Raw genomic sequence first — 26,867 nt, 5'->3', positions numbered from 1 at the left:
GAAACAGAGTTTATTGTGTGGTATCGTTCCCTGGATCCATCCCCTTGAACAGTGCAAGGTGATCCTTTACCAGTGCTTTGCTATAGACACAATTTCTTCAGGTCTCGTTGATCCGAGTATTCTGTGTCTTTTAATCTCCAATGCCTCGCATTCGAAGGTCAAGTGTGATGCGCTTTCCTCGCCCACATCACACATCCTGCATTTGGGGTCTCCACCTATTATCCCCATGGCATGTAGGTGTTTTTTTTAATTAACATGGCGTCAATAACCCAGCCATGAGTTTTATTTCTCTCCTGTTGAAGCTCAGAACTGAGAGACTTGTCTTTGAACATGGCTTCGGCATCACTACCTTGCCATGTTTTTGCTTTTGTACCTTAGCCAATATTCTACAAGCTGTATCCTTGTCCAGTCTGGTGGTGTTATTTTAATCATCGCCTTGGTGATTGGCAGGACAGGTTCCGGTCCAATAAATGGTGTCATCGCCTCTATCCTGGCCAACCTATCGGCTTGCTCGCTACCACTAATCCCTGAGTGACCAGGGACCCATAATAAGTCTACCTTATTGCTTTTCCCTAGCTCCACAAGGACTTTGTAACGTTCTGTCACGCTCTTTGATTTTGTTGTAGAGGCTGCCAGTGATTTCAGGGCTGCTTGGCTGTCTGAATAAACGAAAATGCTACGACCTCTGTAGCACCTCCGCAAATTCTCCTCCATGCACACCCTGATAGCAGAGATTTCTGCTTGAAACACAGTTGCCATCTTCCCTCGAGAGATTGCACTCTCCAGCATTGGCTGCACTCCGTATACTCTAGCCCCAATACCTTAGTCTGTTTTCGAACTGCCAGTGAACCATACTAGGCCTCCAGTACGGTGTCAAAATTTGTTCTCCCTGAGATCTCTACTTACAATTACTACATTGAAAGGCTTATTGAAGCAGCTGGGAGTTATTATATAGTGGGCCGGTATTCTCCAACCATACCTATACCTATCTCACTCAGTATTTTAATATGAGATTCTGGATATCCAAGTCAATTCCAGTTTTTTCCAATGCTCGAGCCGCTGCCTCCATATTTACCCACATGTGTAATGGCGGCATGCCCAGCATGGTTCCCATCCCAGCAGTGGGTGTGCTGCTAATTCCACCTATAATGGCTAAGCAGGCCAATCTCTGCGCCTTAGCAAGCTCCTTAGCAGCTACCTGCTGTTCTACAAGCCCCAGTTTTTACCACAAGCTCTCCTGGTACGTATTAGAGCACCTTCGCGTTGGAACAGGTGCTCCTTATGTGAGGGGTCGGAAATAGTTTCTCATCCAGGGTTATCCCTAGATATTTCACTATCCCCTACACTTGTAGAGTTTCATCGAGAGGCTTGAGATTCCAACATGTGTGTTTGATCTGCTTCCTCGTAAATGGTACTACAACAGTGCAGTTTCCTGCACCAATTTTACACAATGTTGAATGCTCCGTGTACCATAGCTCTGACTGTACTTGAAAATTTGTCAAGTATTACTATGACAAGATTGTCTGCATATCCCTGGCAGAAGTACTGACTGGCTAGAGTTTAATTCTGCAATGAGTTCATTCACCACAAGGTTCCACAGTAGAGGGGACAGAACTTCTCCTTGTGGACAGCCTCTGGTGGTGTTGGCTACCATTTCTTCTTCCATCATGGTGGCTTCTACCTTTCTAAAACTTAGCATGGCTTTAATCCACCTGCAAATGGTGGTCTCCAAGCCTTGCAGCTCTGCTGCCTTAACCAAGGACTCGAAGTTCATGTTGGTAAAAGCTCCTTCAGTGTCCAAGAAGATACAGAGGGCTATTTCATGAAAGTGTAGTGCTTTCTCCACCTTCCCAACAAGTTGGTGGAGTGCAGTTCCACATGATTTTCCTGGTTGGTATGCATGTTGGTTTATATGTAGAGGGACCCTAGTTAACCTCCTCCCCCTAAAATGCACGTCGAGCAGTTTTTCTAATGTTTTAAGAAGAAAGGAGGTCAGACTGATTGGTATCATATTCTTGGCCTTGGTATGATCAGTTCGTCCTGGCTTTGGAATGAACACAAACTTCACTGCCCTCCAGACGTTAGGAATGCTTCCTACTGCTAGGCTAACCCTAAATAACCTGCATAGGAGTCTTATTAAATTCATTCCTGCTTGTTGCAGGAGCGCTGGAAAAATTACATTTGGGCCAGGTCAACACTTTCTCTGTCTTCGAATACCCGATAACCGTTATCTCACAGGGATCACTCATGGTCCTGAGGAAAATAAGTCTTGCGGAGTAGTTCCAGCGTTTCATGTGCTGTCCTTCTACACTCCCCATCCTCTTTCCTTAAAGTTCCTCTTGGATTAGTTGGTATCCTAGTGAGGATTTTGTGAAGTCAGGTCTGAACAAAAAAATGGCTCTGAGCACTATGGGACTCAACTTCTGAGGTCATTAGTCCCCTAGAATTTAGAATTAGTTAAACCTAACTAACCTAAGGACACCTCACACATCCATGCCCGAGGCAGGATTCGAACCTGCGACCGTCGCGGTCTCGCGGTTCCAGACTGCAGCGCTTAGAACCGCACAGCCACTTGGCCGGCAGGCCTGAACAGCCGTACTCTCTACCTCCTCACAGGGTACCTTCCAGGACGCCTGTTTTGCTTGCTTGCTTGGTTGCAAGATTGTACTTGACAAGGGTCTCCCGATATTCTGCCCATTGTCCTTTCCTTCTCGCAACGTTAAACAGTCTTCATACCTATTTCCTCTGTGACTCCAGGTTGTTGTTCCACCGACATACATTCCTATTTGTGCGCTTCTTGGTGATTGAGCAGTTGTCATGGTATGAGGTCATGATGTCAGAGGTCACTCCCTCTGCTACCTCCTCAAAATGTGCTGGATTCCTTATAGAAGTACTGACTTCCGACAGGCTTGAGTCAAGGTCCGCCCTATACACCTCCCGGTCCGTTTTCCTAGGATTCCTATATGACATGGTCTGTTTGATGCCCATTTCAACCTCGAACTTAATATACAGTACATGTGGTCTGATGAGGATGGCTCTAAAGCCACATGCCATTGTGTGACGTAACTATCCATCAAAGTGGGACCAAAGGTTACGTCAATTACATCGTCCTTTCTTATATTCCTGAATGTAGGTTCCTTACCCCTATTGAGAATCTCTAAGCTATTAGCTAAAATAAATTCTAGAAGGTTCTCACCTCTACTGTTGGTGTCTGTGTTGCCCCACAGTAAGTTGTGGGCATTAGCATCGCATCCAACCAATAGATGGTCGTCCTGTTGTGCACAGGTTTCCGTCAGTCTCCTCACCTCCTGAGGAGGAGGAGCAGTGCTCTCGTAAGGAAGGTATGCCGAGGCCATTACAAACTCCCTCGCGTACCTTCCTCACGATGCCGAATCGTGATGGGCACTAAGTCCCTAGAACAAAAGTCCGCCATCGGCATGAAAGGATTCCATTTTTTTGCCTAGCTGCACGTTCTGGAGTTTGTTATATTTCTAGCATAAACCAGTTTACTTTCAGTGCCGCCGAGGCCCGATACACCCCCTTTATATAAATAGGGTTCCTGAATCAAGGCCACATCCACTTCTTGTCTTCCCAGAAGACGACTCAAGGCAGGAGTGGCCCCTTTACTGTGTTGTAAATTTATATGGAGCACATTCAGTCCCCATCTTGCCTCCATTGTCGCTTTTGATGTCTTTGATTACCCTGACGGCAACCTGTAAGAACCCCAAGAATAGTCTCACGTCCTGTTCCCGCATTGCCTTCAGGGACTTCTCTCCGACTTCCATCACTAGGGTTTGGCCGTTTGGTGCAACTTTCTGGTTGATTACTTTTCGGGTTTTTGACGCTATTTTCACAATCAGAGTCTCTACTAGGGTTTGGCCGTTTGTTGCAACCTTCTGGTTGATTACTTTTCGGGTTTTTGAAGCTATTTTCATAATCAGAGTCTCTGGAGAGGTATCGTTAAGGAGTTTTGGCACCCAGATTAATATCTTTGCCGTCTTGAAGAGCTCATCCGCTGTCTTTACCAGCAGCTTCATGTCCTCCCATGGTGATATTAGGGGCAACTTTTCCTTAAGACAGTCCAGTGTACCCACCGCCTCACAGATAAAGATAAGAGCGCCATGATCCAGATAGACTCCTTTGAATTTTTGGTTCTGGACCAACGTCCCCCAAATCTTCTCAAAGAGAGCCATTTGCACGAACTCCTCCTGATGTGAGGTCATCTTGACCAGTCGATAGCCTTGCTGGATAACCGCCATCCTAAAAACCGAGACTGTAGTACTATAGGTCTGTTTCCTTATACCTTACCTCAGCTTTTTCTGGATACGCTTATCCTGAGAAGTGGGAGTCTTAGATTCCTTCCTTGTTCTCTTACTGCCTGCTCTCAATGTAGAAGGGGTTTGCACACCCCTGTCGCCCTGGGGCAGTTTTTTATAAGAGGTCTTTGGCACAAACCCTTTTAGTTCCGGCCACTACTGTTTAGTAAGCCACTCTTTTCCTTCCTTTAGCTTTTGTTCTCTAAGAAGTTTACTCCTCTGAGCAAAAAAAAAATGGTTCAAATGGCTCTGAGCACTATGGGGCTTAATATCTATGGTCATCAGTCCCCTAGAACTTAGAACTACTTAAACCTAACGAACCTAACGACATCACACAACACCCAGTCATCACGAGGCAGAGAAAATCCCTGACCCCGCCGGGAATCGAACCCGGGAACCCGGGAGTGGGAAGCGAGAACGGTACCGCATGACCACGAGATGCGGACTACTCCTCTGAGCCCCAGAGAAGTTTTTGTTCTTAATCTGGTCCAACTTCTTAGTAACCAATTCCACTTCTTGAACATGTCTGTCCCCCTGTTCAGCTGAGGCGATGTTTTCCAGCGGTGCCAGCCCCGATGTTTGGGTGCCTGAGGTCTCAACTTGCCTCTTAGTATTGCTATTTTCTTTTCTGTCCATTTTGGTTCCACAAGAGTTGGAGTCCACATCATGGAAATTCCACGTGGTGCAAGGCTAATTACTCAGGGGGGTCCCCAGGCATCCCTGATACCCCGTTCATGACATATCTTCCCATGTGCCACTCACCCCTCGGCATCGCATCACACCTTGGCTATGGGATGACAGGTCGTTGTGGGACACACTTATTCTGGTCCATCATCCAAGACCTTACCGACCATAGGTTCCCACACCCGGCATAGCCCTCAGCCTCACGCGAACACACAAGCCTCTCCACCTGCACGGACAGTGCTGCGTCAAGGTGGCGTCCCCTGGAGAGGTAGCGTACTATACCATCTCTGAAATAACGATGAAATTGGCAAGCGTAGAGTCAGACAAAAGAGACACTGAAAGAATCAGCATTAGAAAAGAAGTCCTGAAAAAGTGGATCCAACGGTAAATTTGATTCATGGAAACTTTATTTTTAGGAGAAAACACTGAAAACCAAACTACATAATAAGCAAATTATTAAACTTCCTGGCAGATTAAAACTGTGTGCCCGACCGAGACTCGAACTCGGGACCTTTGCCTTTCGCGGGCAAGTGCTCTACCAACTGAGCTACCGAAGCACGACTCACGTCCGGTACTCACAGCTTTACTTCTGCCAGTACCTCGTCTCCTACCTTCCAAACTTTACAGAAGCTCTCCTGCGAACCTTGCAGAACTAGCACTCCTGAAAGAAAGGATATTGCGGAGACATGGCTTAGCCACAGCCTGGGGGATGTTTCCAGAACGAGATTTTCACTCTGCAGCGGAGTGTGCGCTGATATGAAACTTCCTGGCAGATTAAAACTGTGTGCCCGACCGAGACTCGAACTCGGGACCTTTGCCTTTCGCGGGCAAGTGGTAGAGCACTTGCCCGCGAAAGGCAAAGGTCCCGAGTTCGAGTCTCGGTCGGGCACACAGTTTTAATCTGCCAGGAAGTTTCATATCAGCGCACACTCCGCTGCAGAGTGAAAATCTCATTCTGGAAACATCCCGCAGGCTGTGGCTAAGCCATGTCTCCGCAATATCCTTTCTTTCAGGAGTGCTAGTTCTGCAAGGTTCGCAGGAGAGCTTCTGTAAAGTTTGGAAGGTAGGAGACGAGGTACTGGCAGAAGTACAGCTGTGAGTACCGGACGTGAGTCGTGCTTCGGTAGCTCAGTTGGCAGAGCACTTGCCCGCGAAAGGCAAAGGTCCCGAGTTCGAGTCTCGGTCGGGCACACAGTTTTAATCTGCCAGGAAGTTTCATATCAGCGCACACTCCACTGCAGAGTGAAAATCTCATTCTGGAAGCAAATTATTATTGGGAAGGCTGCTCATATCAAGTTACTAGCACTCAGTTGAATGTGTCAGAGCTAAAGGTGGAGTAATATTCGTAGATAATGGATTACCATTAAATAACTGTCTTTCAGATTAACATCTACGACTGACACACTTTTACTGCACATACTGTCTGCCCCATTAAGAAGTAGAGTAGGAACTGACATATACAGAGTCTTTGCATGAAACATTTAGAGGTGATAGATCATGTCTTTGGGATCAAATTTTGTTGAATCATGTCTTTGGGATCAACTTTTGTGTAGACAAACTGTTCACTGACACTTTCCGACGATACTAGACGTTCTTAAATATTCCCCAGTCTTCGGATGACGTGTTTTCACCGAACTAGTAGGATCTGATAACCAGCTGTGCTGCATACTACCTGCCCCGGTAAATTGATAGAGTGAGCTTCAACAACAAAATCGTAAGAATGAGTATCCTTAAGCAGAGAAATATATTTGAGAAGGGAATCAGGAACTTTCAATTTGTTCGTTCTTGCCCCTTTCACACGCAGCCGAAGATTGGATTGTAGACAACACACAAGGCTTGTACACGCTGCAGAGGGCTTATGCCCTGCTACCTCTCAGGGGGATAACTGATACAAAGAGGGGCTGTATAAGTGCCACCGGAAAGTGTCAGCGAAAGTTTTGTCCTTAACAAAATTTGTTCCCCATGGTGTGAACTACCACGCCTAGACGCTTGGTCCAAAGAGTTTGAAACACTCTCTGTTCATAATATTTGTTGACGCTTAACAATAGAACTCACCAACATAGGAACTCTCATGATTTGGGCAGACGTAAGTCATGATAGTCCATTGACTGTGTCATCAGACTTAAATATTGGGTCAATAGCCAATGGTAATGCGGCCATTTTGAGTAACCCTGAATGACTCCTTCTTTAGGAGATGCTGTACCAGGCGTTAATTGATACTGCTGACAATACTCAATCGTCGTTGCTCTGCGCGTTGACAAGATATCTTCTCTGCTGTCATTCTTACTTGATCTTAACGAAAAAGAAGGTTGGTTTCGATATTATGGCTGACTCTGAGGGCCTCCCCCACTCTGACATAATCAAATATTAAGTAGTTTCATTACTAAGAGAGGCATAAAGTTTCGTGATACCGTATCCATTAATATTTTCATGAACAGTAGACGTCATATTTACTTTCAACCGAGTCCTTCATAATCGCAGACCGTTGAACTCTTTGTGTCGATATTTTAATATTTTGATCAAACCCAAGTACCCTTAAGACAGAAACACTGTGGAGGCTGAATGGGGAAAAACAGAGGTTCTGAGCAAATACTTGTAGTCATTGTATTTGTGGCAGTTCAAATGGTTCAAATGACTCTGAGCACTATGGGACTTTTTTGACTTCTGAGGTCATCAGTCCCCTAGAATTTAGAACTACTTAAACCTAACTAACCTAAGGGCATCACACACATCCATGCCCGAGGCAGGATTCGAACCTGCGACCGTAGCGGTCGCGCGGTTCCAGACTGAAGCGCCTAGAACCGCTCGGCCACACCGGCCGGCGTCACATAACTGAAAGACTCTCTGCCTCACCAGATTTGCCAAGTACTTTACCCGACACCGTGCTCGATTCACGTGGAGTCAGCAGTCAGCGATAGGCTGCAATGCAGGCTGCAACCTGGACTACTGACCACCCTGACGAGCTGCTGCCGTAAATGATTGTCCAACCAGTCACAATATCGACCCCGAGTTATGATGACTGGTGTTCTGAATCAGCAATTACACAAACTCTGCCTTGGCTACCGAGACAGTGACTACACTTAACTCTACCAGTCTCTGGTCACTAATTCATGTTTTCTCTCTCTCCAGCGTTCCAGAATAGAGTCCCCGGAGAAATTCCGTTCTCTCCACAAACTTAAAAAAATAAATTAAGAGTACTCCAAACCGCATGTCTGCAAAAGTGGCCGGTTGCGGATTTTAGCGCCAGTCACACGTCTACTAATCGCCACACACAACCACTCCAAAATTCCACGAACAATCCTATTCCAGTTGAGAGGATTGCTGCCAAAAACTAGCCGTGCCTTGTTACGTCAGTAAGCGTCACCAACCGTTCGCCAATCAGCTTGCTCTTTTCAGGCGCACCCAGGAAGAGTGTGGCGTGGGAGGACTAACTGACATTGCAAAGTAGAGTGCCTATTTGGGGTGCCGGCTTGCTGGATACCCTGCTGTTACCGAGCGGGAGAATGCAACGATAAAAAGTCCGACCGCCCTTCCCAGGCGCCACAGCATCACGCTGGCAGATTCCATCCAATCTTCCTTGCCTTCCCTCCGGCCGAGAGAAAGCCTAGGGTGCCTTAGAGAGCGCCTCTGGTCACCACTGTTGTCACCTGGGCCTGACCTTCCGGGAACCTGGCGGATGGGTCCGCACACAACTCGCCCGTCATGAGTGCCCCTTCCACATAGAACGTCCACCAACAGATCTTGAAAAATATAGCAAATGGAGTAAGACGCGTCACCTGATTTAATTTGAACAAAGAGTAATTGAAGAACTAGATACTCGATGACCTTCCTATCGTCATCTCCAGAGAGGGCAGAGTTGGAGATAAGCAAAGACTGTGTAAGCAAACACGAACATTCGTAGAAGTTGCATGTATCAAAAAACGCGTGACCACTGTGCTTCGAGCGAATCCACAAGAAGCATAAGCTGACACATTCGATCAGCTTGTAACCCCTAGCAGTAGTTAGTTGTAGCTAATGGTGATTATTTTGAAGACCAGTAACTCTTGTTTTTTGTATTTTACAAGACCATTCCCCGAACTCTTAGACACTTTTTTTCTGGCGTAATAAGGTACGAAAAGGAGGGATGACAACTGTGATAAACTTCTAATATGCACTGATGTGCAAAACTTGGGGACGAAAAAAATTTTGACATGATGTGTCACCGAAAAGTAATATAGCTCGATGAAACGTGGACCAGAGATACTCTACTGGCCATTAAAATTGCTACACCAATAAGAAATGCAGATGATAAACGGGTATTCATTGGAAAAATATATTATACTAGAACTGACATGTGATTACATTTTCACGCAATTTGGGTGCATAGATTCTGAGAAATCAGTAACCAGAACAACCACTTCTGGCCGTAATAACGACCATGATACGCCTGGGCATTGAGTCAAACAGAGCTTGGATGGCGTGTACAGGTACAGCTGGCCATGCAGCTTCAACATGATACCACAGTTCATCAAGAGTAGTGACTGGCGTTTTGTGACGAGCCAGTTGGTCGGCCACCATTGACCAGACGTTTTCAGTCGGTGATAGATCTGGAAAATGTGCTGGCCAGGACAGCAGTCGAAAATTTTCTGTATCCAGAAAGGCCCGTACAGGACCTGCAACGGGCGGTCGTGCATTATCCTGCTGAAATGTGGGGTTTCGCAGGGATCGAATGAAGGGTAGAGCCACAGGTAGCAACACATCTGAAATATAACGTCCACTGTTCAAAGTGCCGTCAATGCGAACAAGAGGTGACCGAGACGTGTAACCAATCGCATCCCATACCATCACGCCGGGTGATACGCCAGTATGGCGATGACGAATAAACGCTTCCAATGTGCGTTCACCGCGATGTCGCCAAACACGGATGCGACGATCATGATGCTGTAAACAGAATCTGGATTCATCCGAAAAAAATGATGTTTTGCCATTCGTGCACCCAGGTTCGTCGTTGAGTACACCATCGCAGGCGCTCCTGTCTGTGATGCAGCATCAAGGGTAACCGCAGCCATGGTCTCCGAGCTGATAGTCCATGCTGAAGCAAACGTCGTCGAACTGTTCGTGCAGATGGTTGTCGCCTTACAAAGGTCCCCATCTGTTGCCTCAGGGATCGAAACGTGGCTGCACGATCCGTTACAGGCATGCGGATAAGATGTCTGTCATCTCGACTGCTAGTAATACGAGGCCGTTGGGATCCAGCACGGCGTTCCGTATTACCCTCCTGAACCCACGGATTCCATATTCTGCTAGCAGTCATTGGATCTCGACCAACGCGAGCAGCAATGTAGCGATACGATAAACCGCAATCGCGATAGGCTACAATCCGACGTTTATCGAAGTCGGAAACGTGATGGTACGCATTTCTCCTCCTTACACGAGGCATCACACAGGCACTGCCGGTCAACTGCTGTTTGTGTATGAGAAATCGATTGGAAACTAACATCCGGTCGCTGGTGGCCGAGCGGTTCTAGGCGCTTCAGTCTGTAACTACGCGACCGCTACGGTTGCAGGTTCGAATCCTGCCTCGGGCATGGATGTGTGTGATATCCTTAGGTTAGTTAGGTTTAAGTAGTTCTAAGCTCTAGGGGACTGATGACCTGAGATGATAAGTCCCATAGTGCTCAGAGCCATTTGAACCATTTTTGATTGGAAACTTTCCTCATGTCAGCACGTTGTAGGTGTCGCCAACGGCGCTAACCTTGTCTGAATGCTCTGAAAAGCTAATCATTTGCAAATCACAGCATCGTCTTCCTGTCGGTTAAATTTCGCGTCTGTAGCACGTCATCTTCGTGGTGCAGCAATTTTAGTGGCTAGTAGTGTAGGAATAAACGTTACAGTACAGAATAAATTTGAAAGAAATACGCAATCAAACGAACGGAAATGACTCTTTTATTCAAAAACACTGCTGACATTAAAGTCTCAAAGTTTTGTAGCAGTCCTCTGGACAGTCTGTAAAATGGGATTACTTTGTGACTGTAGGGGCTACTTTGTGACATACGTTCGTTTTCGCTTATTTCGAGTCTCCCGCTGCGTCCAAGATGTCTGAAAACCAAAGATTAGCGCCAGCGGCTTGCCTGTAGTGCTGCACCATCTTCCAGCAGTCGGCTGAATTTCCCGCGCTTATTTTATTCGACAGCAGTGCGTTCGTATTGAAACCTGCTTTGGGGCCATTGTTTGAATTGTTGTAAACTTTGTGTGCTGAAGCCGTTCATGTGATAGAACTGCAGAAAACAGGTATGTACGCCTGATTGCTAATATGTTGGCTACATTATGGCGTGATTTGACGTTAATTGTAATGTTTATGTAAGCAGTATAATTATACAACCATAAAATCAGCATGTTAAGGTGTTACTGAGTGACAGTTCATCAGATGAGCCATCAGATAGAGATGCACCTTCGACTACTGGTAAGTTATATCGAGACACAAGACACGTCCACCACTTGAAAAGGGCCACTAAGACGACCCCTGAATGCGCATTCAAATTTGATGACTTTGTGTTAGTGAACTTCGAAGGGGAAATGATCCCCGGAAGAATGACTGATATCAAACCAGGAGGTTACATGGTAAGCGTCATGGAAAGGTCAAAAATATACTGGAAGTGGCCAGAACGAGATGATTGCATTTATTATTCACTGGAGGAAGTTCTGTATAAAATAGCACCTCCAATACCAGTAGGAAAGCGAGGTCTTTTTGATATTAAAGATTTATTTTTAGATTAAGTAGGTACCTTTGTAAATTCTTTATGTTATCAAGCAATAAATCAATGTTTTGTATATTACTTTAAATAAACATTTAATGGGGTAACTTTGTGTCAATGTTTATTTTCCATGCATTTCAAAGCAAAAACAAAGCTTGTCACATAGTAGCCCCACCCAGTGGGGTAACTTTGTGACAACTTGTAACAGTTGTATAATGGTTTCCTGTTGAACATATTTATTTGTATAACATATCGCCACATAGTGGAAGGTTTCAGCAACTTCTTGGTGTTACTTATTAACATCATAATTTATACTGTCCGGTTCATGCTAGCAGAACCTTAAAAACTGTCACAAAGTAACCCCATTTTACGTTTAAACAAGAGAAAACAAGCCAGAAGGGTTTGGTGTGAAACGGCACCCATGGCACGCTGAGGTAGCCTTGTTAAGCACTTTGCTCTGCCCTAAGAAATGGCGAAGGTACGTGATCGAATCCCGTTCCTTACTGGCTCTTGTCGGGTGCCGCTGACAGTGGGTCGCACCGACTGTTCCGTGCGGCTTGTTTAGCCGAGGCCAGGTGGCAGAGGTGTGCTGGGGCAGCAGAGCGCACGGCAGCGCGGCGTGTTGACGCTGCCGCGGCCTCAGACTGCAGTGGCGGCGCACCGCCGCCTGCGGTTTATTTATGTTGGCTCCGCGTCCTTTGTGCGCCGGGTCGCGCCTCACCGGCAGCTAGACGCACGTGCGCGCGGACCGCAGCTTCACGCATGTGCTCTTCCGCCGCACGGCAGAGGCGCTTCTGATGTCTGGCGTCGTTTGGGGCCGCGGACGCAAACTGACCGGCGTCGCTGCCGCTTCCGTTGCACCCGCCGACAAAGCAGCAGCAGCCAGGGGTGTGCGACGGAGCGCGAGCAGGCGCGCCCGCCGCCACGTCCAAACAGCTGACCGAGGCTCGCGAGCGCATCTGCGGGCTATCCAGCCTCTGCCTCCACCCTACTCTACTCCCGTCTCGCTCTGCCGCGTCAGCATTCCCAGCACACCGTACTGTAGACGTAGAGCCCTTGTCCTGCTTGTAAAACGGTATTCTACTTGATTGAGATTTTCACTCTGCAGCGGAGTGTACGCTGATATGAAACTTCCTGTTAGATTAATACTGTGTGCCGTACCGAGACTCGAACTCGAGACCTTTGCCTTTCGCGGGCATCTGAGCTACACAAGCACGACTCAATCCCCGTCCTCACAGCTTTACTTCTGCCAGTACACCTCTTCTCCAACCTTCCAAACTTTACAGAAGCTCTCCTTGGTAGAGCACTTGCCCGCGAGAGGCAAAGGTCCCGAGTTCGAGTCTTGGCCTGGCGCACAGTTTTAATCTGCCAGGAAGTTTCAGTATTCTACTTTCAAAAAATGGTTCAAATGGCTCCTCTGAGGTCATCAGTCGCCTAGAACTTCGAACTAATTAAACATAACCAACCTAAGGACACCACACACATCCATGCCCGAGGCAGGATTCGAACCTGCTATCGTAGCGGTCGCTCGGCTCCAGACTGTAGCGCCTAGAACCGAACGGCCACTCCGGCTGGCATTCTACTTTCTCCTTTATTTCTTCTCCCTAACGTTTGTCCTATATACAGGATGACAATTATTGAACTATACGAAATAAAATCCTCACAACTTCTGAACGGCTTGCATTAGGACGTTCAACCTGTAAGTTTCGCCGCAGGGCATCATGTGAACTGTATGGTTTAGCGACGAAGCCCACTTTCATTTGGATGGGTTCTTCAATAAGCAAAATTGGCGCATTTGGGGGACTGAGAATTCGCATTTCGCGATCGAGAAGTCTTGCCACACTCAACGGATGACTGTGTGGTGTTCAATGACCTGACACTGAATAATGGGTGCGATATTCCTTGATGAAGGTTTTGGAAGAGGATTTCATCCCCATTATCCAAAATGACCCTTATTTCGACAATATGGGGTCCATGCAAGACGGAGTTCGACCCATCGAAGCAGGAGTTTGATGTCCTGGAGGAGCACTTTGGGGACCGCATTCTAGCTCTGTGGTGTCCAGAGGCCACTGACATGGTCCTCGATTGGCCACCGTATTCTCCGGATCTGAACACACGCGAGTCCTTTTTGTGGGGCTATGTTAAATACAAGGTGTACAGCAATCACCCCAAAACCATTGTTGAGTTAAAAACAGCCATTCAGAAGGTAATCGACAGCATCGACGTTCCGACACTTTGACGAATCATGCAGAGTTCACTATTCGTCTGCGCCACATCGTCGCCAATGATGGCAGGCAGATCGAACGTCATTACCTAAACCCGAATATCAGTAGTGACGTTTACGTGTTGAATGAAGTGTGTGCACACCGTAGTTCTTACTTAATTTACGTTTTTTTTTTCATATAGTTCAATAATTGCCACCCTGTAGTATGGGGTCCGCTTTTCCAGGATTAGGTGAATTTTATTTTGTGATCTTTTTGGCCAGATACTCCATAGACTTACTAAAAATAACTACACCTCTGAATGGCGGAATATATCGTTCCCATACCGATGCCGCCATTTACGGGACAACTCTGTGTTTGTACTTACTAAACGTCTTACACCGGATAAAACGTTACATATACTGTGATGTGACAGATGCAGATAATATCGTTAGGACTCTGCATCCCCGTTATTAACAACTGTTAAAATGAAATGGCTGCTTCAAGTTATATTGTACATTACTCTTACTATGGTCCAAGCTGATTGAAGAAAAAATTCGATAAAATTGTGGAAGGGAAGGTGGATAAAATTACGCAAGGCAAAAGTAACGACTAAAAAATGAGGGAAAAGACAGATACATAGTATGTGTCAGAATGTATTAAACTAGAATAGTAGGTGAAAAACTTCGAGAATGAAAAAGGAACTTCATCTCTGATGATTCGATTCGTCACAACTGATCAGATGTTACGGGCCCACTTTCGCTATCACACACAAGCAAAGTCTATACATTATACAGCTTTATGCATGTTTCTTTCCTTACGTTATGTTTGACTAATGTACGTTGTGTGATTCCACAGAAATGTCTGAATTTGCCAAATTTTAGCTCGACGTCATCTGACTCGGTATATTTAGAACTGCACCCTAGATTTTTAAACACTGTTATTTGTTGAACTGTTTATTCCTCAACTAGTCTCCCATCTGGCACTTACCCAGCTGGCATATAGGGAAATGCTCACTAGATATAGCGCGTAACGGGGAGATAAAATAGCGGGGCCGAACCAAAACCATCACAACGCGAGAAGAGATCTCGAAACCGTGGAGTAGTTAAATAACGGATCGGTTTAAAGTGCTATTCTTACTGCCGGGCATTGCAGACATGTAAGTAACAAAATGACACCGTAATTTTTATTTAGGTGTACAAAATGGCAATATATAATACTTCGAATTACTTTCACCACCTCAGAGGAATCTTCAGTGGTTCGAAAGCTATTTAATGAAACAATAATTTTTGTTTTCAAAAAGACTATAAAGCGATTGGCTGCATTGTTACTTCAAAGCATCCGCTTTTTTAACTGCAATCGCAGGCTAAACGTCCATTTAGGATAAGATAATTTGGAAGAATTATTCTATTAGACCTGTTTATATATCGTAACGCGCAGCGCGCTAGCTTGCAAGTCATGGAGGTGACCGAGCGAGATGATGTAGTGGTTGCTACCTGGAATAGCATTCTGGTGGAAGACGGTCCAAACCTGCGTCTGGTCACCTAGATTTAGGTTTCCCTTGATTTTCCCTAAATCACTCCAAGCAAATGTCGGGATGTTTCCTTTGAAAGGGCGCGGCCGATTTCCTTTCCCACCCTTGAAATAATACGAGTTTGTTTACCGTCTCTAATGACTCGACGTCGACAGGGCATTACACCTTAAACTTCCTTCTTTTCTTCGTGGAGGTGATCCAGACACGGATCGAATCTGCGAAGAGGATTAACAACCATGGACCAACATATCGATCAGCTTGCTTGTGGTTTTTAGGCGATTACCCTTACTCGTTTAGGCAAATGCTGCGCTTTTCTCCAAATTGTGCGTCAGAAAATAAGGTACGTTTGTACTTATTACAGGAGATTTAATATATCTATCTAGAGACTACAGATACAAATATGCCTTACGCCAAAAAAGTTAGTGAGGGAGCAGGCTTTTTTCGGAGAAATGAATCTCGGGGAGTATCACGTTTTTCAGTGTGTGATCCTGTATGCGGACATTTCTTATTTATGTGGGGCGTCTTTCAAAAATTCTAAGTGGCTCTTTGGAGTATTACCTCAAAGCATCCGCTAATAGAACAATTGTGTTTAGCACCTCATGGTGTCATTATTAAGCTTGTTTTTTTCGCCGCAGCATCAGTTCTTCCTGCCGAAAGAATTTTTGTTTAATACCAGCCATTTATAATCTAGCGTTTTGTACGCCAAGATGGTTTCAGTTTTTTCATGCCTCTTCAGTTCGCGTAATACATTTATACCTTTATCAGTAGAAGGCTAAGACGGCTTTAGTTTCTTCATCTCCTTTTAATTGTTGTAATATATTTAGATCTTAATGAATTCAGGGGAATTCAAAACGAATATAGCAATTACAAACTGCTATAACTATTTAGCGCGTGGCGGTACATCCACAACAATTGCGGAAAATTTAAAAGAATGTGGAAATTTCTTTTAGATTCTGTGTAGGTGTTCTACACGGACAATGTGTAAGTGATAAAATATTTCACGCTATACAATATGAAGCTCATGTGAAGTTACCGACGCAAGCACATTAGAAATGTGTATTTCGAGCTCTGGATCTGTTTTCGGCAAAGGAGGCATACAACATTCACATAACATCTTAAAAAGAAATCAGTGGGTGTCATTTCCGGAGATCTACGTGGTAACGAGCAGAATACAGTATCGACCCGTCCAGTACGACTGATCCAGCGGTCTGGAATTCCGATTCAGTTCATTTACACAACGATCGAAATTTTAAACTTTCATTTACATTATCCGCAATTCTCATTAACGTATCGCTATGCAATAAATAGTTATAGCTGTTTGTAATCACTGTATTTATTCTGAATCGTAATGTAGTAAGGATTTCCAGACTTTTCTGATAGAACAAAAATATTACAAACGAGTTATCGGCTACCTGGGTAGTACTTGTAGTTTCCAGTGAAATGCTAGGTGATTGCCGCAAATTATTCGGTGACCCCAGTTTTCTATCAGGGAGGAGAAGGAATCAAATGTATCTGCAGTGTAAAACTCAAAATAGCTTTTTTACGTGTTTTTTAGAGTGTGCAGATTATAAAATGAAATCTTATGCAAATTTACCAATATTAATTAAACACAAAACATTTTAGGTCTCCCCACCTGGGGCCAGACTAAATATATTCTTGGATGTACAAGCATGAATGAATGATTGTGTTTACATGTAAATCTGCAACAACTGGAAGAACCAAGAATGCCACCTGACAGCAGCCCTCGCTTTCTAGTAAAACCTCCAAAAAATATGCATAAATGCATGTGTATGTATGTGAAGCTAATGATTTCTATAAACATGAAAACTTTGAAAAAAAAAAAAGTTTCTAAAAATCTCGAGAAGCTTAGAGCTTCATCGGATTGGTCTTGGAATTAAATATCATCCGAACAGTCGCCAATAAGCTCAGAAAGAGAGAAAAGTTTCGTTTGTTTTCGATTATTTTTACTTGTTATCCTCTTCCTACAATCACACCCATTCTTATCTCTAGGGGTGAAATGTGATTGCGAGTATGTTGTGGATTAGCAGGAGAGGATATTTTTCACTTTCTCACTAATCTCGATGAAGTATGATTTCGTTTTACTTGTATTGTCCTTTAGTCTTAATGTGTCCTGGGAAAGTTCCCTTTACATTTGTTTACCATTACGCTTAAATATTTTCCTTTATGCTAAAATTACGCTGTCAGAGATGATTTACTCGGTTTTTGCACCTTACTTTCTTTGTGTGGTACCTGCTTCGAAGTTGTGCATCCTCTTTGATGACGACAGTCAACTATATTCTGATAATGGCCTTGTAAGCCGAAAACCGTGTAACTAAATAAATAAATACTACACAACAGCCATGTTTTTGCCGATTGATTTATGAACGTGCTGTTGCTTTATCCAACAACGACTTATGAATTGCCCGCATCTCGTGGTCGTGCGGTCGCGTTCTCGCTTCCCACGCCCGGGTTCCCGGGTTCGATTCCCGGCGGGGTCAGGGATTTTCACTGCCTCGTGATGGCTGGGTGTTGTGTGCTGTCCTTAGGTTAGTTAGGTTTAAGTAGTTCCAAGTTCTAGGGGACTTATGACCACAGCAGTTGAGTCCCATAGTGCTCAGAGCCATTTGAACCATTTTTTTGACTGATGAATTATTTTTTTCTTTTTGTTTCCAACAGCAAGAAATACACAGTTAGATCTACTTTTGAAAATTGAGCCCTGCATTGTAGTGGTATTCTCGAATACTGTCAAATATTTGTCAGCGTATTAAAGGAAATTTCGCCCGGTAAGAGATTTTGTGCTAACTCTACTCGACGGATGTCTTTCAAAACAAATATTAACGAACGCGGCTTACAAGAACCACAGGAGATATTTGCGCGCCCGCTCTTTGCACAACTACAGATACAAGACGTACAATAGGGGTGCCCTGCAGTTAATGAAATGTGTGTTTTCCTTGGGACTTAAATGTCGCGCGACAAATTTCGCACTGCTTTGGCGCTGAACAGCCGAGCCGCAAGCCAAATAACAGCTTTATGGCCTAATTTCGGAGTTAACACCGGGCATTAACACGATCCGTGTGCCGGCTCATAGGCTACTAGTGCGCGTGCGCGCTTTGAATTCTACCTGCGCCTGGTCTCTCCGCGCGTTTAAGTATTTAGTTACTCTTTGACTGGTTCAAACTGCAGGCAGCGCAACGGCGCTAACAGGAATCGCATCAGTAGTGCATTAGTAGGTCGTATTCTGAACTCTGACGAGAAATACGGACAATAAATTGTAACGGGGAGTGTTAGTCGTCCATCCTATTACACTCTGCTTGTTATAAACACTAAGATTTTTCACAAATGACACTACATTAGTTCATCTCTTCGCATATTTCAAATGTTCGCTCTACATCTTCAGGTGGAAATGTCATTTTGCTCCCAACGTAAATATTAAATTTGTGAATATGTATTACGCAGTTCTGTTACTCTGACATGTTGCACACCGCGTAGAATCTCTCAGTATGGCTACACAGTACGAAAAATATATATTATCTAATCTAACTTGCATAAACACAAATCTAGGAATTCCAGCTGATTGTTATCTATTTTAGTAACGCTTAATGTATAAGGGGCAGTCAAGTGAAAATGAGACCGATAGAGAAAAGTAATTAAACTGTTTATTAACTCAAAAGCAGTCGCCATAGATGTTAATACATTTATCGCACTTCGAGACAAGACGGTCCAGTGCCTTGTGAGATAAGACAGTCCAGTGCCCTCACGGAAAAATGTTTGCGCTAATCTATAGGACCATGGAAGAAGGGATCGGTTGGTAGGACATGTTTTGAGGCATCAGGGGATCACAAATTTAGCATTGGAGGGCAGTGTGGAGGGTAAAAATCGTAGAGGGAGACCAAGAGATGAATACACTAAGCAGATTCAGAAGGATGTAGGCTGCAGTAGGTACTGGGAGACGAAGAAGATTGCACAGGATAGAGTAGCTTGGAGAGCTGCATCAAACCAGTCTCAGGACTGAAGACCACAACAACAACAATAGGGCCATGATCGTAAGGCGTGCACGTCTTGTCTGAAGCAAACTGGCAGTCACGAATCACTTTCTTCAGGGCTTCAAAAATATTGAAATCCCATGGGAGAGATCGGGATTTAATGGAGGCCGTGCAAGGGCTTCACAGAAAAACTTTTGGGGCGTAGTTTGAACAACGTTGGCAGCATGTGGTCCCGCCCACATGTTGCCAAAGCGAATCTGCAGAAGTTTCCCTGGGAAACGGTGAGATGTTGGTGGAACTGCTTATCATACTTGTGATATGCTGTCTCCAAGGGTCTACAGAGATGGAAAGCTCCCCATAAGATCATTCAAATTTAAAAGAGATGGCGCAACGGATAACAGCTAATTAAGTGAAAATTGCTAGGGGTGGCCCAACAAAGCATGAAAGTATGGCTCCACACCTCACACAGATATGTTGATAATGGGATCCATCAAACTACGAATGGAAACTAATGATCAGTATAACTGATTTATTGCCAAGAGTCATCGAAAATTATTTAACAACTGAATCAAAATACGAACGTTACGAGTTCTAGGGATTGAAAATGCGATCTATAATCTTGGCAGAGGCGGGTGGGTACATAAAACACAAGATATAAACCGCCGAAAATGTTATTGATTGAAAGAAAAGTCCCAGAAAAGCATGAACGAACACCAACACTCTTCGCCTGAGTGCATGACGGGGCAACTAGCTAACTGTGAAAATTAAATCTGCAAAAAGAAACCCTGATGCAAATTAACTGACATCACACTTGCCTCGTCTTAGTAGCTGCAATCGCAACACATACTTATCGCTCTCAACGATGTGCGAGAACAGAAGACTGCTGCAGTGATGGCTGAAAATTCAAAATTCAGCACGGTTACCGCATTGTACACTTTGTCGGAGAGTGCTCGCTCTGAATCTCCGACAAACAGTGAACTGCCGCAAGCCTGAAACAAGTGACATTTGCGGCTGCCTAAAGAGAATTGTCTTCCCTTCAGTCTATCTCAAGGAATTGTTTTCTACCTTCCCTCTACAAAACTTAGCTGATTCTACCAGCCATTGCCGTCTCGCCAGCCAGCTGCAACACACCTTGCGGGTTGAGGCAATGAGAATATAACAAACAAGCAACTATCTGCTATTCTTGCAGATTTTATCTTGGTTAACCAATAAAGTATATTTCTTCCATGGCGTGGAGAAGGAGGCAGAAAATCTCTCCCACTACGTGACAGATTTTCAGTCATGGCCAACCAAATGACGTCCTTGTGCACACGTGTGGGAGCTCGCCGCCGCTACTGAAAAAACTATGTGTCAATCAGAGAACTCGTTACTGAAATCTGAACAAACATCCCAGCTGCCTCCACTGGCCGTAACGGCCGGATTCGTAATCCGAAGGTCACCGGATCGATTCTCGCGCCATGCTACATTTTTTTTTTAGTATTTGTTTTTTGTAATTCAAATATATATATATATATATATATATATATATATATATATATATATATATATATATATATAATTCCCGGCAATCAGTTGCAACGATTATGCATATAATAAGTTGTTGAAAGTCGTTTGTCGTGGCAAAACTGGCGACTTCGAACATCATTACGTCTTCCGCAAACAAAGTTGTATTTCACAAATGTTATTAATTATCTTCATAATGTTAACCACGTATAGTTAATGGAAGACGTAGAAACGATATTCCGAAACGAATACGTATAGCGTAAGTCAAACGTTCGAATTAGAATAGAGACCCCACGAACACAAACTTGCTGTGGCAGGTATGAAATATAAACTCCGTTACTCGCTCGTTACACTTGAAGGACAGATGTTGAATGGGCCGAAACGAGCCGCTACATAACAGCGTAGTTGCCTGCTAACTTCGAAAGAAGGTAGATGCGGTCCCTAGCGCAACTTACAACACCCTCGAAAATCAGTGCGGACGGGAGAGCTTTGGTACACCCTGTTAAACAAACGGAAAAATGGAGGCGGTACAATTGGAGAGGGATCCGCCTTCACCAACATGCAAAAGCAATTCATTAATAGTATATATATATATATATATATATATATATATATATATATATATATATATATATTTGAATTACAAAAAACTAATAATAAAAAAAAATTGCATGCGCGAGATTCGAACCGGCGACCTTCGAATTACGAACCCGAGCGCTTACCGCTGCGCCCCGACGCTGTAGAAAATTATTAATCGTAGAGAGTATTTCACCGCAACGGTTTCTTTTAACTGTCGATTTTCTCGACAACGGCTGAGAAGTGCATCTTGGTGCTTTGCCACATTACACCTCTGGCCATGAGCTTTTATTATGCGCAGTATGAATCGAATCTGAATTTCACAATTGGCGGCCTCCCCTTGTTAGACAGAAAGATTCTTTCCACTTTTCGCACAATGGAGTTTTATGGCACACTGCCCATGCTCACTCCATGCTCCTGCTAGGCTGGGATGGTAGACTGTCCTCTTGTACTCTGTACCTGTGCGGAATAGGGCTTTCACTAGAAAATAGCTTTACAACAATTTGTTCCCCAAAGTAAAAGTTCCCTTTCACAAGCCAGCTAAAAGCCCCTAGGCTGCCGTAATTACAAATCTCTCTTACCGTACCAAGAGGAAAAAAGACACAGAACTCATCAGAAATGCTATCGTTGGCAGAATTTAATATTTCTAGCAGTTTTTGTGCAGCGTTACTGGTTTGACCTTACTCGCCACGTAACCAAACTCTTACACATCCTCCAATTAGTCACAATCCTTCCGCATGTGATTTCCATATTTTTGGAACAATGAAAAAAGGCATTCGTGTCTGTCGGTTTGCTTCAGACAAAGAGGTGTACGCATGGGCACAATCATGTTTCTGCAGGCAACTGCAAACATTTTTCCACGAAGGCAGTGACTGTCGTGTATCATAGTGCGTTACTTAGTTGGCTGCACCTTATATGTTTAAATGTGCAAGTTTCTTCAGTAATGTCCCTACAACTTCACAGATGTGTACGAGTTTAATGCAGATTCACAGAGATGTTTATGAAATTACTCTTTTACAATATACATTAAGTGTTTTTGATATACAGTGTTAAGTTCCATTGAAAACTAACAGGACATCCCAACTAGTAAGGGTCGATAGCCAATCAGCTGTATAGTGTCAGGTGTAACTTGTTCAGCTGTGACGGAGATTATTGTTCTAAGCTCATCGAGTCTAGCCGATCTCATCGCTGTTCAAACTACCTCTTTGATGTATCCCAGAAGTATAAACCAAGAGGCGAACCAAGTGGCAGTTGAGTAGGGCTAGCTCGATCGGTACAGTGACTTGGAAATCTATCACTAGGCTGTGGCAGTATGCTGTCTCGTTGGGAGAATATATGTCATTATTCATCGTCTTCACCAGTCTATACAATTAAAAGATCTTCAACATACGAATTTTCACTAACTAATCTAGTTATCTCTTAAAAAAAGAATGATCTGATTTAAAACTTAGCTTTTCTTAAAGTCACATAAGGCATCATGTTTTAGGTTGCCAGTACTCTGGTGCGAATAACGTAGCAGATTTTTACAGGACAGCTGTTTATATTCACTTTGTCATGTAAGTCAGAAATCGACTCATTAATTATTGCTATATTTGTAATTAGCTTTTATCTTCAGCCCAGCGATTTAACATTCAAGTGATGAATTCCTTACGAGCTACTTTTCAGTATCTTTAAGTGCATGCGTCATTATAAATTTATTGCAGCACTGTAAATATGTATGTTTCAAAGATGCAACGGTCTACACACGAAACCGTCGCACATGAAACCACATGGCGAAGAAATATTTACTAAATCTTTTTTGACAGCGCTTGACATAACATTGCCTTACTTCCTCTAAAACATCATATGACACTCGAAGACTTTTGAGCAGTTGTTATGACGTACTGGACAAACGGTACCAACCAAACACTTATTCCACTCTTAAGTGGGAGGCTTACTGGGACGATCTATACTCTACGATGTACGAAAAGTCCACCATTTGGTTAGCGCTCAACTTGATTTTTTCGGACCCAAACACGCTGCAAGCACGTTGGATTGAGTTAAACCTTCCGTCTCTAAGCTGTTGCGAGATTCTAGCCTGATGCATTTTTCTAAATAATCGCAACTGAACCATAAATGTGAGTTATCGCAGTAATTTTATAAGTATATATCTGAGTAATTGGCGTTCCCCAAGCATCACAATGTTCTATTAGAGAAGAAGTAGAATACACCGTATGTACCGTGTAAAATCAAATCTGTTTTATTTCGTATTTTAGTATTTCGTAGTTTAATTATGAAGTTAAATACTTTACAAATTCAGTGTAATATCAGTTTAAAATAGAAACTGAACACAAGCAACGCTGTCTGTTTCCTCATCACGAAAGAGAGGAAATAAATTCTTAGGTAAATACAAATGTATTTACGGATGTGTTTGTATTCCTACATACTTCGTCCTCCACCTGCTGACCCCTTCAACCGATAAACATAAATGAGCGTGTATCTATGTACTCGTATGTATGTGTATAGGAAGTGAAAGAACTTCTTAAAGCTTAGATAGGTGGGAAAAAGTTTCTAAAATTTCTGAAATATTCTACAGAGTTATGGTCGATTAAAGATGGATTTAAATACCCGTAGGCTATCACCAACCTGTCCAGCAATCCAGAAACTATGTGTTCCACTATAATATCGATGGTGTTCGAATTTTTTTGGAATTCCCTTCCCCTTCTAATCCTAACCCAGGAAGTATCATCGAGACTGTTAGAATCACCTCAGCAGCACAGAAAACTGTGAATTCAACGCTACATCTATTGGTTTAATTACTTTAGGAAGTTATTTCTTGCCAATGACATGCAACTTCTCGGGTATGATTCGGAAGTCTTACGTCTACTTTTTTTCTTATAGCAGTTCGTATGTGTCAAAACTTGTTTAAGCTTTATGCCTGTTTCACTTACGATCCCCACTCCGTTTCCCATCCCCAAGTCCACAAATAAGACTTCTAGTTGCGCCTAAACCGAGTAACAACTTTTTTTGACAACAAGACATTTGTGCATCGAATTTTTTTCAAACTACTACAGATCTTCCTTAGGTCTCAGAACCACCCATTGGAGTAGTACGAATGTCTTACGTCAGCAGTATTCTTTTCCATCTGACAAGTTGTATGTGCATCAAGTTTTGTGAGAATAGGCCTAGGGGTCCCACAGAGGTGTCGGAAAAGTCTGCACGCACACACACACACACACACACACTTATTTTTATGTGTACAGAAGGTACGCAGAAATTCAACAACAAACAAAATAAATATATTGATATGCACCGATTAATAAGTTGCAGAGCCCTTACTGTGGTACTCTGCTTGGCTTACTAGCTATTATAATAGTTAATTACGTAAGGGGCTTTCGAAACATTGCTGCTTTTAGGTTCTTACTGTTTGTATGGCCAAGTTTATTCAAAAAAACATTTATGCTCTCTTTTATTTTCTTACTTTTCTTTCTAATTTAGCCCTATATGTCTACTTTTTTTCTTATCAGTCATTATATGCTGCTTACAGGGATTGGACGAAAGTGGGGAAGTACCGCGCGGAATGGATGCCTGAACATAAATAAGATGCTAGCTGTTGTTGTATTTGACCAAGAACATCACCTGTGCAGTGTCGTCAGTACGTTTGAAGTGTCAGTCGTGGTCAAAACTGTGTTCTATTAGTGAGAGCACTGTATCAGAACTAAGTTCATTAGTACGTGGGCAAAAATGTTGGTGCTCGTATTCCGTAACCAATGGAGAAAAAGTGTTTGGTGTCTAAAGAGGCGCCGTGTCGAAAATTTATACCACATTCAGAGAAAGCGGAAAAACCACATCCGCTAAGTCACAATGTGGACGAAAGTGTGTGTGGAGTGATCGTGACAGATGATCATTTTAGATGATTGTGACGAAAAGAAAGACGACGACTGCTGCAAAAGTCATTGAAGAGCTGAGTGTCGCACGCGCGAAACCTGTCACACAAAAACATACACAAAGGAGCACCATAAGTTGGGAAGGCAGGGCGAGCCGGAATCCCAAAAGCGCTCATCAGTGATGCGAATGCTCATTACCGGAAAACATGGTCGCGAAGCCATAAAACCTGAACTATGAAACAATGGAAGAGAGACATTTGATTGGATGCGTCTTGTTTTACACTGTTTGAAATTTCTGGCCGAGTTTACATCCCAAAAGTGAAACGTAGTGGGGGTTCGTGGATCATTTAAGCAGCCGAATCGTGGTGTTTCATGGCCCTCATGGTTACCGTACAATGTCGTATTGCTGTCAAAGATTATGTGATCGTTTTGGCTTATCGGTCCATCCCATGGTACAGTGCTTGCTCCCCAAAGGCAATGCTGTGTTTCAAGCTTCGACCATACATACTAGTAGACTGGCCTTGCTTTGCAGAAGCTATAGCGCTGGTGTGACTCCAACATAAGCCACGTGACTGTTGGCAAAACGTGGCGGGATTTCAAATCAGCGGTCTGCCATCCTATGTTTTTATCGTATTTTCTCCACATTTCTCAATTGACTGCCAAACGCTTCCAACAAAAATTACTTTTTTATTTGCGAAAAATTATGCCAGAAATACATTTGACCTGGATTTGTTCACAGAACCATTTATAAAATCTAACAGATACATCGAACGCCACTCTGGTGGGCAGTGGGAGGAAATTACTATAAACTACCAATTAAAGTAATGGAAATGAAGTCCCATGCTTCTTTACAGAGCGTTACCCGCACCGCCTTACTAGGCAAGGTCCTAATGGTGGTGGTTTGCCGTTGCCTTCCTCCGACCGTAATGGGGATGAATGATGATGATGAAAACGACACAACAACACCCACTCATGTCGAGGCAGGAAAAATCCCTGACCCCGCCGGGGATCGAACCCGGGACCCCATGCTCGGGAAGCGAGAACGCTACCGCGAGACCACGAGGGGCGGACATCAATTAAAGTAAAATGTTGTTAAAATTGTTTTAAGCAATAGGAGTGGGCTCGTGTCAAAACTTTAATTGGATTCGCCGCGTTTTGAGCTCTAGTCACTTATAAAAGAAAATGAGATAAAGGAATTATGTCAACTATAGGTGCCAAAATTGTCGACTTTAGGAGCAGGTCTATTTTAGAGTATCAATTTTAGATGCACTTCAAAGGTTCAGTTCCCACTATTTGTACAAAAGTGTAAACTATCAGTTTAAAAAAAAAAAAATGATATTATAGATGAAAGGTGGGAGTTTGAAGTTTTTCCGATTCAGGGCCTGTATCCAAAGCTGCCTTCGGTTTTTTTCATCCTTAGGGGACCTATGAGTAGGAACGAGAAACAGTTATACTCACTTCTGTAACTGA

This window comes from Schistocerca americana, chromosome 8, assembly GCF_021461395.2.
Source record: "Schistocerca americana isolate TAMUIC-IGC-003095 chromosome 8, iqSchAmer2.1, whole genome shotgun sequence".
Taxonomy (NCBI): domain Eukaryota; kingdom Metazoa; phylum Arthropoda; class Insecta; order Orthoptera; family Acrididae; genus Schistocerca; species Schistocerca americana.
Note: the sequence above shows the minus strand (reverse complement) of the source record.